General features: G+C 44.6%; 1 pseudogene across 1 annotated transcript in view; it reads left to right on the top strand.

The window, feature by feature from the left end:
• LOC146839121 (uncharacterized) overlaps positions 1-11896 on the top strand; it is a 97009-nt pseudogene extending 85113 nt beyond the window's left edge. The window contains exon 3 of the transcript XR_014960779.1: positions 5942-11896. The product of XR_014960779.1 is annotated as an uncharacterized LOC146839121 (transcript). The remainder of the gene's footprint in view (positions 1-5941) is intronic.
• The last annotated feature ends 591 nt before the right edge of the window (positions 11897-12487 follow it).

Below are 12487 nucleotides of genomic sequence, written 5' to 3'. Positions count from 1 at the left end.
TACAACCACACACACACACAAGCACACACACAACCACACACAACCCCCCACATACACACAACCCCCCACAAACACACAACCACACACACACACACACAACCACACCCACAACCACACACACAACCACACCCACAACCACACACACACAACCACACACAACCCCACACACACAACCCCACACACACAACCACACACACACACAACCACACACACAACCACAACCACACACACAACCACACAAACAACCACACAACCACACACACACAACCACACACACAACCACACACAACCACACAACCACACCCAACCACACATCCACACACACCCACAACCGCACCCACAACGGCACCCACACACACAACTACACACACAACCACACACACACACAACCACACACACACACACACACACACAACCACACACAGACACACACACAACCACATACACACAACCACATACACACACACAACCACACGCACACAACCCCACACACACACAACCACATGAAGCATTGGTAAGCGAGACCTATTGGCTATGCCAATGCTTGTTAAAACTTTTATTGTGACCTAAGTTTGTATGTATTAATGTCTTTGAATGAATTGTGCTCTTGGCTGCCGATATCTTTCACTGACTGACTGACATTCCTTCCTTCTGTCAAAGGAAGGGTGGTGCAGGTGTTCACAGACAACACCACTGCCACGTGGTACTGCAGCAAACGGGGCCGGTTGGGGTGTGGACCCTATGTCAAGAGGCTCTCCGCTTTTGTTAGAATTATTCGCCACCGAAGAGAACACGCAATGCTAGCAGTTCTGCGAGTTGGAATTTCCAAGGTGGCACTCGCAAGGCGACACTTTTTCGTCACGAGTGGAGTTGCGGTCTTCTATACGCCTTTCAGGCTCTACCACTTCTACCCAGAGTGGTGAAGAAGATCAAGCACGACCGGGCCCAAGTCATTCTTGTGGCCAAGACAGAGCTTAAGGAGTCTGTAATCCTAAGCTCTTGAACATGGCCATCGATCCTCCGCTCAGACTGCCTCTTCGGGAGGATCTTCTCTCGCAGCAGCAGGGTCCTCCACCCGAACGTGTCCAGCCTCCACCTCCTTGCATCGAGATTGTGCGGCAGCAGTTGACAGCTTTTGACCTTCCTCCTGAAGTCTGTAACGGTAGCTTAGCAGCCAGGCGTCCCTCCACCAAAACGGTATACGCCTGTAGATGGAACACATTTGTGGCATGGTGCACAGCAAAGGCTGCGGATCCCCTTTATGCCCCTCTTTCAGAGGTTCTCCTCTTCATTCGATGCAGCAAAAGCGTTTGATTCCCTCGAATGGGGTTTCATGTTCACAGTCCTCATGAGAATGGGATTTCCCCCTTTTTTCCTTCAGTGGATCAGAGTCCTGTACACCGAACCGGTGGCCAGGGTTCGTGTTAATGGCTGGGGGTCGTCGGCTATTTCCATTGGTAGGGGCACGCGGCAGGGTTGCCCCTTGTCGCCGCTGCTCTTTGCTCTGGTTTTAGAGCCTCTCGCTTGCTCAGTCAGTTGCATGCATCGGCGGCATTGAGGTTCCGGCAGCGCCCACTTATACTACCTAGCCGCAAGGGAGCAGTGAGCCTGCTCAACAATGAACATGGCAGAGAGCAGTTCAGTACCAAAATTTCCTTAATCAAGTTCTCAATGAAGGTCTCCATTTTGCCCACGTTTGTTGATTCCGGCAGCCCCGTTATTCAAAAGTTATTACGGAGTGAGTGGGCCTCCAAATCCTCATTCTTGGCCTGAATGAGGGAGAGAACTTTCTCCATTTTTAGTGTTTTCCCTGCTATCTCACTCAGACCATCCTCTGTCACAGAGACACGTCGATCCACTTCTCCCACTCGGGCGCTCTGTTTCTCGAGCTGTGATGACATGTGGTTGAGACGTTGATTAACTGCAGCCCTGGTGGCTTATATGGATTGAAGGCTGCGCTGCATGGCCAGTAGCGTTGTCTTTTTAGTGTGGATGGGCCCCCATCTTGGGCATCCGCCTCTGAGTCAGAGGCAACTTCTTGTAGGATTTTAGATGTCTTACGTGCCTCAAACGTGAGGCGAGTTTGGGATTTATCAGTTCACCCCATCCTGTTGGCAAGGCGAGTCTCACTACCGTGGGCGCTTCTAATATGAAGTGTGGTAGGAACCGGCTGGAGAGGCGGCTACCCCGGGAAGCACTCAAGCAAACCACACAGCCGGACACCTAGGCCTGCACCTGCTCCGCACGGCAGGTCCCACAAAGTACACTCCCCGGGTCAGACAGTGAAGTTAGGCATCAAGTCCCCCCCCATCTCAAAGTGCAGCGTAGCGAAGCACCACAGAGAACGGCAGCCATAAGATCCCATCCGGTATAGGATAGGCTTACTCCTGAGTGGCATGGTGCTTCAGCAAGTACTCTTAACCAGCTTTGGTGCCGGGCAACTGCAGCAGTCACAGGATATAGGCCAGCGGCCAGCAGGAAAACCTCGGTAATTCTGGAGCAGCCAGAAAATGGCATTGGGGGCCTAAGCACCAGGGCAGTGAAGACCCAGCTCAGTCAGGAGACAGCGCCTCAATGTAGGCACTGGCCAGAAGCTGCAATGGAACCACCCTGGCAGAATCAGGTTCCCAGAGACAGCTAGATAAGGCGGTAGAAGGGAGCGTGGTGAAGACTCACATCAGAGCCCGCATTGTAGATCCCCTCGGCACAGTGGCCCAAACTCAGCAGCTTCGCGAGTATCCACAAGGTGGTACGATCCGGACGGCCGCAGCGAGCGCCCACCCGCCCCGGCCACTAGTCGCAGGTCGTGGCCCGCTCCCTGGCACGCACCCGCCTCCGCAGTCACCAGCCATGTATGAGCCGCGCCCCACTCACCGCAGCCTTTGCAGGCAACACTCCACTCACCCAGGCCGACTCGCAGTCCACTTCCACTCAGCAGGCTCCACAGGCACCAGCACACCACGGCCCGATCGGAGCTCCTCGTGCCTCCGGGTAGACCGTACACTTCCGCACAGTCGTCCACTCCTCAGTCGTCACTGGCCGCGTTTTAGGCAGCTCAACTCCTCTTGGGCTCCGGGCACAAGCGCGGCTACAGCAGCAGGGAAGATCCGCACTCAGGGTACGGCGGCCGCCGCCATTTTGTAAAAGCGCCATTTTGTAAAGGCGCCGCCCGGACTGATCAATTTGGCGCTTAGTGAACTGTGGTGCTCCACAGCGGCCCTAACTGGCACAGCATATCCCAGAGGGGCTCACAAATCAGGGCAGCTACAGTAGTGGCGTGGTTGCTGCAATTCACAGGCAGATGTTAGTCGGATTGGCGCTTAGCCGGGGAGAGCCTCACTAGAGTGTGGCCATCTTGCGGTGCGCCCTCTAGCGCCCCCTGCTCCAGTGAAATTTTTATATCAGTTTGTGTATGGTGAGTTAAAACTGTTACAACTATTTAAAACATACAAGGGGTTTGAAATCTCAAGTCAAATAGAAATGCACTCACCGATAAGAACATCGCAATATGGAAAATGGGCGTTTTGTTATAAGAAAGTGCACTTGGAAAAATCCGCATTGACAGTGGTAATGTGCTGGTGCAGAGGATAATAGCAGCACGAAGTACATTTAAAAGTGCCGTCTGGCAATATTGTCTAAAGTCACTGTCACATATCGAGAAGCACTTCCTGTTTCAAGGGTTTGACAATGGTAAAATCTCAAGTCAGTTTGAAATACACTCTTGGGTAAGTGCATCGCAATAAACTGAGCTAACGTTCAGTTGTAACAAAGTGCCAATGCAGGAACCCAAATTGAGTGATAAAGTGCCAGTACAATAGATCATAGCTGCAAGCCATGTCCTTTAAGCAGAGATGGTCCATCCCTAAGGATGTAAAGCCAGTGAAGAGATTTTCTGACCGGTGAAATGTGGTCACATAGATGTGCTGGAAGCTGTTGTGTAGCTACTGTGTTTTAATTACTGTTTAATATTATTGGTAGGGAGAGTGAAGCTCCGTAGTTGAGTCTGTTTACAAAATCAGGACGTGATAGGATGATACATGGTCACCGGGAGCTGCTCTGGGAATCCTAGCTGAGGGTAGATTAGTCTTATGGTTCGAATAGTATAAAAAGTGCTTCTCATCATTTGGTTTACTCTCAGAGCCTGTGAAAAACCATGATCACTCCAATGTTTCTTACTTCTGTTGATCTTTTAGGAGTCACTCTAACTTCCTGAGGTCGGAGCACAGTAGAGGATGGTAGTTCTCCCAGTGTCTGCATGTGAGGATCTGTTTTGGATGAGTTGAGTTTAACTTCACTAGTCACATCCATTGGTCGATGCCTTGAACATAGTCATCTAGACTTGAGCTATTCAGACTGCTGAGAATCTCCAGTTTCAGAGGAATTGGTGTGTCATCTGCCTGGCTGCAGCACATCAGGGGCCGTATTACATAAAGTTCCCCGGGGGTGCAACATGCGTTTGCACCCGCTTTGCACGTCCTCTGGGCACTTTGGTATTATAGAAGGGGGCTGCAGACGCTTGTGCGCCCCCTTCTGTTATACCAATAGCACTGGCGCACATAAAGTGCCAGTGCTATATATAGGGAACATCCCCTCATTTGCATGCATGAATCCCGTTGCCGTTGCGCCCATGCCGTATTACAAGCGCGGGAGCAGAGGCAAAGAAGTCCTCACGAGGCTCGCTGAGAGTGCGCCTTCTAAAAGGTGGCACACTGTCAGTGCGCCCCCGATGGAAACCCTCTGGAGGGGGATAGCGAGTCCCATGGACCCCCAGGCATCCCCTTGCAGGCAGATGCAGTCACTGTACCCGCCTGCAAGTGGATCTCAAATCCCCTTCAAAAGTGCAGCCTGGTTGCCGGTTGCACTGTGAAAACACGGAGCGGCTGTAGAGCAGCCGCTCCGTTTTTCACAGGAATGCGCTGCCCCCAGGCAGCACCAGTTCGCAGCTGTAATGGGGGCAGTGCATTCATGGTAATGGGGCACATTTTCACTGTTTGCACCCCGCGCACCTTTTTAAAGATGCACCTGCCGCAAACAATGAAAAAGCGCATTTACCATAATACAGCCCCTGGTTGTTATGTTTGAAGTCTGGTCGTGGGCTGAGGTAGGCCTTAAGCAAAAAGGAGCAATGATTGATCTTTGAGGTATGCCTTCTGCTTTGATGATGATATGATGCTGACATGAATGAAAAAAGCCAGGTAATGCTCACGCTGTTAGTGAGGTAAGAGATCGTGGAGAAATGTGCCAAAAATGGCAAATAAGCCCAGTAGAAGAAGTGTAGGAATATCATTCTTCCAAACTCTGGTTGTCAGATCATCTACCTTGGACATCAGGGCAGATTCAATGTCTACCCAAGGGTGGAACCCAGCTTATTGGTTTGATGGTGATGTGTTTACAGCAAGGACGAGGCAGATCAGTTGTCTAAGAAATGAGCCATTTGAGATTTTCCATGCGTCCTGGGTGGTACATGAAAGGATGCTGTCCACACCAGGTAAACTTGAATTATTTTAATGAGCATCCATGTATGCGATCAGTAGTGTTCGAGTGAATCCGCAACTGCTCAGTCAGTTCAACCTACACATTCCATGAATTAGAACCCGCCTACGTCACTATGTAAAGACCCAACAGTTTGTATATTTTTAGCGCACTAAATGCCTCTGGAAGCTTGTGTTATTTCTTTACAAGGTATGTGTAGTTTTAGTTTCTTCATAAAATACCCTCAACTTTAGGAGAATTCTTTTGTAAAACTTGTGTTTGAGCGTCCTTAAGGTCCTTATCTTTACTTTGATGCACAGTCCATACAACCAAATCAGACATTCACCTCAGAGTCATACTTCTCTTCTCACGTCTCAAAAGGCTACCATTTTGCATTGAATAAGCTAATAAATATTGTTTATTTTTGCTCATTTGCAATCAGTAACAAACTCCTATTTTCATTCTGCAGGTCACAGAAGCATCGATTAAAAAAGGAAAATTGTAAATTTAATTATACGCAGCACAAATCACCACACTGAAGTGGTTTATGTTGAAGAGATGACTGTCTCAGAGCCCCAATAAGTAAACAGTACCAAGAAGCCGAGAAGGAAACGGAAGTAGAGAGCCCGACTGATTGTGAAATTGATATCTCTAATTTGATATATTCATTATACATTGCTGAGTAACTAAATACAATTATCACAAACATTTAAAAAAAAATGGGTTATTAGGGTTATACAGCTTTGGAAAAATAAATGAGTAAATTAGTATCCAGACAGTGCACCTGAAAATAACCTCTTTTGTAAATTCTGTCTACATAAGGAAAGCCTTGGAGAAAATCCAAACCATACCTGTGCACAGAACATGAGAATTTTTGTCAGAAAGACCTATCACCTCAACGGTAGTGAACACACTTTAGTCGCAAGACTCACCTGCTGAAGTGGTAAAGAACACACCTGGTACAAAAGAAAGTCATTGTAAAATGTCCTTTCCAGTTTTTAGCAAAAACACTGGAGTTTGCCAAAGTTTGTGCCTCGCCATGCTGAATGTTGAATCGTGACACCACCAGTGCTCAGGTGTTAGCCACAGATCTGGAGACCACACACTGGACATTGAAGAGAAACAATATTCTGCTACTGATAAATGTGTAATATAATATTTTTGCCATTGCACATGTGTAGCCTGCAATAAATCAAGAAAATAACTTTGTCAGTCTTTTATAACCTGCTAAATAAATGTTAGTAAAGCTTCAGTCACAAAGTGAACCTAACTCTGCCGGACAGACTTCATATAGACATAACGGAGACCATAACTCCATGAGAGACATTTGGAAAGGTTGAGTGAAATAGCTTAAATTGCTTAAAGGGGTCACAACACTACAAGCTCAGACAGAATTGTTAATAGGCTCAATGCTAGTGTTAAGAATAACATGTGAAGCCCCTTTGAGAGGTTAGTGTTGAAAATTATTTAAACACGTCCGGACTTTAAATTAGGGAAAGTCTTAATCTGCTGTGTACACAAGAAAAAACACACCTGGAGACAATAACTCAAGAAAGAAATCTTTTATGTGCCCAAAATATGAGTACAGCATTAGTTATCACTTCCATCTCACCAAGATAATGTACACTGAGGAAAAACCTTACAACTACTTTAAATGTCAGAAAATGTTTCTTAACACAAATAGGGGGAAACTTTTTCAGTGCTCAGATTACCAGAAAAGTTTTCGTCATGAATTTTCTCACTCAGCATGATAAAACACATGAGGGCCAAAAACCTTACCAGTGTTCTGAATGCAAGAAAAATTTCAGGTATAAATGCAGTCTCACTGAACACGAGAGAACTCACACTGAGGAAAAACCTTATAAGTGCGCTGAATGCCAGAAAAGCTTCAGTCAGAAAGCCAGTCTAATAATCCACGAGAGAACTCACACTGGGGAAAAACCTTATCTGTGCTCTGAATGCCCAAAAAGCTTCATAAAGAAAATATATCTCACACACCATGAGAGAACCCACACCGGGAGGAGACCCTATTGGTGCTCTGAATGCCACAAAAGCTTCAGTTGGAAACACAGTCTCATTAACCATGAGAGAATCCACACTGGGGAAAAACCTTTTAAGTGCTCTGAATGCCAGAAAAGCTTCAGTCAGAAAGGCACTCTCACTCGACATGAGAGACAACACAGTGTGCAGAAACCTTATCAGTGCCCTGAATGCCAGAAAAGCTTCAGGCTTAAAGACAATCTCACTCGACATGAGAGAACTCACACTGGGGAGAAACCATACCAGTGCTCAGAATGCCAGAGGAGCTTTAGTGTTAAAGAGAGCCTTACTCGACATGAGAGAACTCACACTGAGGAAAAACCTTATAAGTGCTCTGAATGCCAGAAAACCTTCCGTCAGAAAGGCCATCTAACTCAACATGAGAGAAAACACACTGGACAGAAACCTTATCAGTGCTCTGAATGCCAGAAATGCTTCAGGCATAAAGGTAGCCTTGCTCGACATGAGAAAATTCACACTGGGGAAAAACCATACCAGTGCTCTGAATGCCACCTGAGTTTCAGTGTTAAAGGTAGCCTTGTTCAGCATGAGAGAACTCACACTGGGGAGAAACCTTATAAGTGTTGTGAATGCCAGAAAAGCTTCAGTCATAGAGTCACTCTCACTTACCATAAAAGAAAACACACTGGGGGAAAACCTTAAAGGTGCCCTGAATGTCAGAAAAGCTTCAGTCAGAAAGGCAGTCTCATTCTACATGAGACAACTCACTGGGCAGAAACGTTATCTGTGCTCTGAATGCCAGAAAGGCTTCAGGCTTAAAGTCAGTCTCACTGAACATGAGAGAACCCACACTGTGGAAAAAACCATACCACTGCTCTGAGAGCCAGAGGAGCTTTAGTGTTAAAGGTAGTCTTGCTCGACATGAGAGAACTCACACTAGGAAAAAACCTTATAAGTGCTTTGAATGCAAGAAACGTTTCAGTCAGAAATGCAAACTCACTCTACAAGAGAGAAAACACACTGGGTGAAAACATTATAACTGCTCCGAATGCCCGAAAAGCTTCTGGGGTAAGTCCATTCTCACTGTGCATGAGAGAAGCCATACTGGGCATAAACCTTTCTAGTGCTCTGATTGCCACAAAAGCTTCAGTCATAGAAAGAATCTGACTGAACATGAAAGAACCCATGCGAGGGAAGTACCTTATCAGTCCCTGAACACTGGAAATGCTTCTGTGAAAAAGTTACTCTTTCGTACTGTCAAAGAGCCTACACTGGCCAAAAACCTCATCAGTGCTCTGAGTGCCTAGAAAGCTTTAGTGATAAATTCCACTCATCCACGACAAGCCCCACTCTGGACTCAACCCGTATTAGTGCTCTGACTCTCATTAATGTTCCAGTCATGTAACCCATCTCAGAGAATACAAAATCACCCATGAAAGAAAAACCTTATCAGTCTGAATGTCAGAAGAACGCAGTGAATACTACCGAATAGTAGAACAAATTGTGAAGCGCTCATTATCAGTGCATTACAAAATACAACCGATAAATATTCTCACTGTTCCAGTTATGTTGTCCAGCTTTGTAATTTGGATGCAAGGAAGTTTAGGTAACCCCATTAGTTAATTTTCAAACACCAAAACTTACCTAGATTAAAAGTAAGCCTATAAACATACCCAACAACGTTAAAATATCCAAAGATGAAGAAAGTTTTGCAGTACCAATAACAGAGACCAGGCTCTCGCTCTACACTTGCAGAGGCATGTCACAAAACGCAAAGGATGAAAAACTACCCTTCAGTCCAAGGAGAAAAAGAAGAAGCAACACATTAAAAGCAACGTACAAGAAAACTGAACCCCGAGACAAACGCCTGTTAGAGAGCAGAAGATGCATCTTGGAGCAATGTAGTAGCTACTCTGAGGAGAAGTGAAAGTCATAGCTCAGTGTAATAAAGTCTGCCCAGTGTTGTTTTCTCTTGCTGCTTCATCGAGTGGACATAAGGTTTTTATTGAAGCTCAGTAAGTTAGCTGAGAAAAAAAAGGGGGCATTCCCTTAATAAACATTTGGAGAACAGGAACGCTTGAAGAAAGCAGACAACTGAGCGGATTTGCTGTAAGCTGTCACATCTTGCCAAAGATAGTGTTGTATGACCATAAAATGGTTACGGTGCACTTAGAAAAAACAAGCCAATAGGAAAAAAAAAATTATGTTCACAAAACAAAACATCTCTAAGAACTAGCATGCTGACAACTGAGATTTTCATCTCGGTGTTCTTGGCTAGTGGCCAGCTCGTGGGCTCGACGTTATTCCAAATTAGCTTTATAATGTTTTTTCTTCACTGACTTGAATGTTTATGACAATTGTTTGTTAAATGCTAATGGATTGCTAGTATTTTGAGTTCATTTGTTGAAGCACTCATTTATTGTCCTAACTAAACAGGATAAAGACCCTGAACATGCACGTAATTTCAGACCTTTTTGATAAATTGACCAATATTGACAAAAATCTTAGCAAATAGAGGCCCAGTCTACCAAACATGTCCAAATCCGGAAATTGCCAAGTCACACAGTTTGCCAACACAAGAGTTATGTGCAACATAATGTAGTATCTTACACCTCTGTCCATACTTGTCCTCCTCCTCATTGATCACATGCAATGCCTCGAGACTCAACTACTAATCTTCAATAAACCAAACTTGAAATACCTCAACGTGTCCGGCTCCATTACTACACATAATAACCCCATTTTGCGAGTTGGGATTGTTTTTTTGATGCTCAAAATGGGTTTCACAATCCATTCTGAATCAAAATGATATGTATCAATAGTTTATGGCTGCAATTTTATTCGCGAGCCATTGATCAACTGCCCAAACTTCAATATAGGTAGTAGCAGATTTGAAAAGTTGATCCCTTGGGCCCTAGTGTATTCCCACACAGAAAACATAGAACATAAAACATACAAAATCAGAAACAGGTCACAAAATGTTGGTTTGCAACTTGCTACCTCGGTTTGTGACCACTTTTAAAAGTGATTTGAGCCAGTTTTTCCTTATGATCAATTCTATATTTAGAGAATAGATTATCATCCAGTAACACCAGTGCTTCCCAAATGTTTTTATACCACAAACTTTTGGCGACCCACCTAGCTTTAATGGATTGTTTGTAATGTCATGACCTTGACCACCCCCTTCAGTATTGGATTGTGGGCAAGATAATGATCTGCCCATAGAATTGGCAGATGGTGAACCGCTCTGGAGTCTGAAGCTGGAACACCTCTACAAGTGGGATGCTGGCCTGTGGTTCCGTTCACTAAAATCGCAAGGCTTCTGAAAATCTTGGTGTTGATACCAACGATTTTAGGAAACATGAGAAACCCCTTTGGCGGCAGAGTATGGGGTAAGACTTCACATCTATTTTTGTGTTACGATGATGCTTAGTGATGCAGTTTGAACTCAATATATATGTGTATGTTTTAGAGTTTTTTATAATGTCAACACGGCCCAAGGGCATTGTAGCAGTTTACATTATCACGAGATTACATTACAGAAGGTCACATTGGTTTTATTATAAACACAGTAGAGTAAGTATTTTGCCCAGAATCAAAGGAGGTTGAGCCAATGCCAGGATTCAAACATTGTTCCCCAATTCCAAAATTGGCAGCTCTGGTCACACACAAGTTGTCTGATTGTCTATCATGTATAGTGATCACATTCTCTGTGGAAATGGCTTTGTGAAGTTAAAAGAAACAGCAGCAATAAATACTGGAAGGTTCACCCAGAGTTTTGTTTGGGAATACTTGTAAAGCTTTGTTGTAAAACTTATCTTAGGGACATTGTACTGCCTATTTTCAGTAGTGCACAACCTGGGCTAATCGTTTTAAATATGACTTACATACAGAACAGAACTTTTGCAAACCACCAAGAATCGGATCAGACTCCGCAGCCCGAGCCGCAGTTTTAGAGACGCTGCACTAGACCCATATGTCATGTATAAGTCTAGACCTAGTTCCTCTTCATCATCTATGAGTATTTTGGCACTGGATGCAGAAAATTTTAAATATGCATTTTTTCAAAGCAATTTGTTTCAGCTTGACCGCTTTTCCAACTATTGTTTATGCGCTGTATTACACCTACAGCAAGACGGATGGATGTTCAACTGACGCTAAATTTCTTTCGCGGTACTAAGTCGTATTGTCTATTGGCCCATCTTGGATCCTTACTAGCCGCTGTACTTTTACAATGTTGCAACCATAAACCATTGTTAATTAAGTCACAATGATGGGTGTTATTGAATGAGACACTGATGATTTTTTATTGCTCATTATTGATCCTATCACTGTAATTCCAAACGTCTTGGCACTCATTGTTTTGTATGCCGAGTTTCAGTTTGTGTCTTCACACAATAAAAATGAAATTGTATTACCTGAATATGTCTTTTACTACAAACATGTTAAAGGATATCGATTTAATATGGCATCCGCCTCAACTGAACTATTTAACCATCATCTCCACAATACAATTAAATACACAATGAATCCCAGTTGTATTGCCAAATATACAAAATATTGATAGGAGGTCGTCCCTCTTTCTACACTGGTGGAGGACAGTTCAACAGGTAAAGTGTTACTGTACCACAACCACTAAGCTTATTATCAATGTTACACTTGGAATTTCCATCCTCCTTTTATGAAAACAAGGTTGACCTTTTATATCTAAATGTAGTTGGAGAACTAAATGTCTGGATTGGTCATAAAAACTGAAGGGCCTTATTTAGAGTTTAGCTAGCCCGTCAAATTTGGTTTCCACTGTATGACAAGTGCCATAGACTATAATGGACTTGTCATACAGGGGACGGGACATCAGCCACGTCTGTGAGTATCCTGTTCACCAAACTTAAGATAGGGCCCTATGAACTAATACAGGTCTGCCTGATTTCACTCGATTCGGTACTGAGGTGACACTCACTTAGCAAACGTCAGTTAGCCTATGATAACTGGAGGACATGGCACAGTCACTTGA

The sequence above is a fragment of the Triturus cristatus genome, chromosome 4_2 (assembly GCF_964204655.1).
Source record: "Triturus cristatus chromosome 4_2, aTriCri1.1, whole genome shotgun sequence".
In the NCBI taxonomy this organism is placed as follows: domain Eukaryota; kingdom Metazoa; phylum Chordata; class Amphibia; order Caudata; family Salamandridae; genus Triturus; species Triturus cristatus.
Note: the sequence above shows the minus strand (reverse complement) of the source record. Positions and strands in the feature narration are given on the sequence as shown.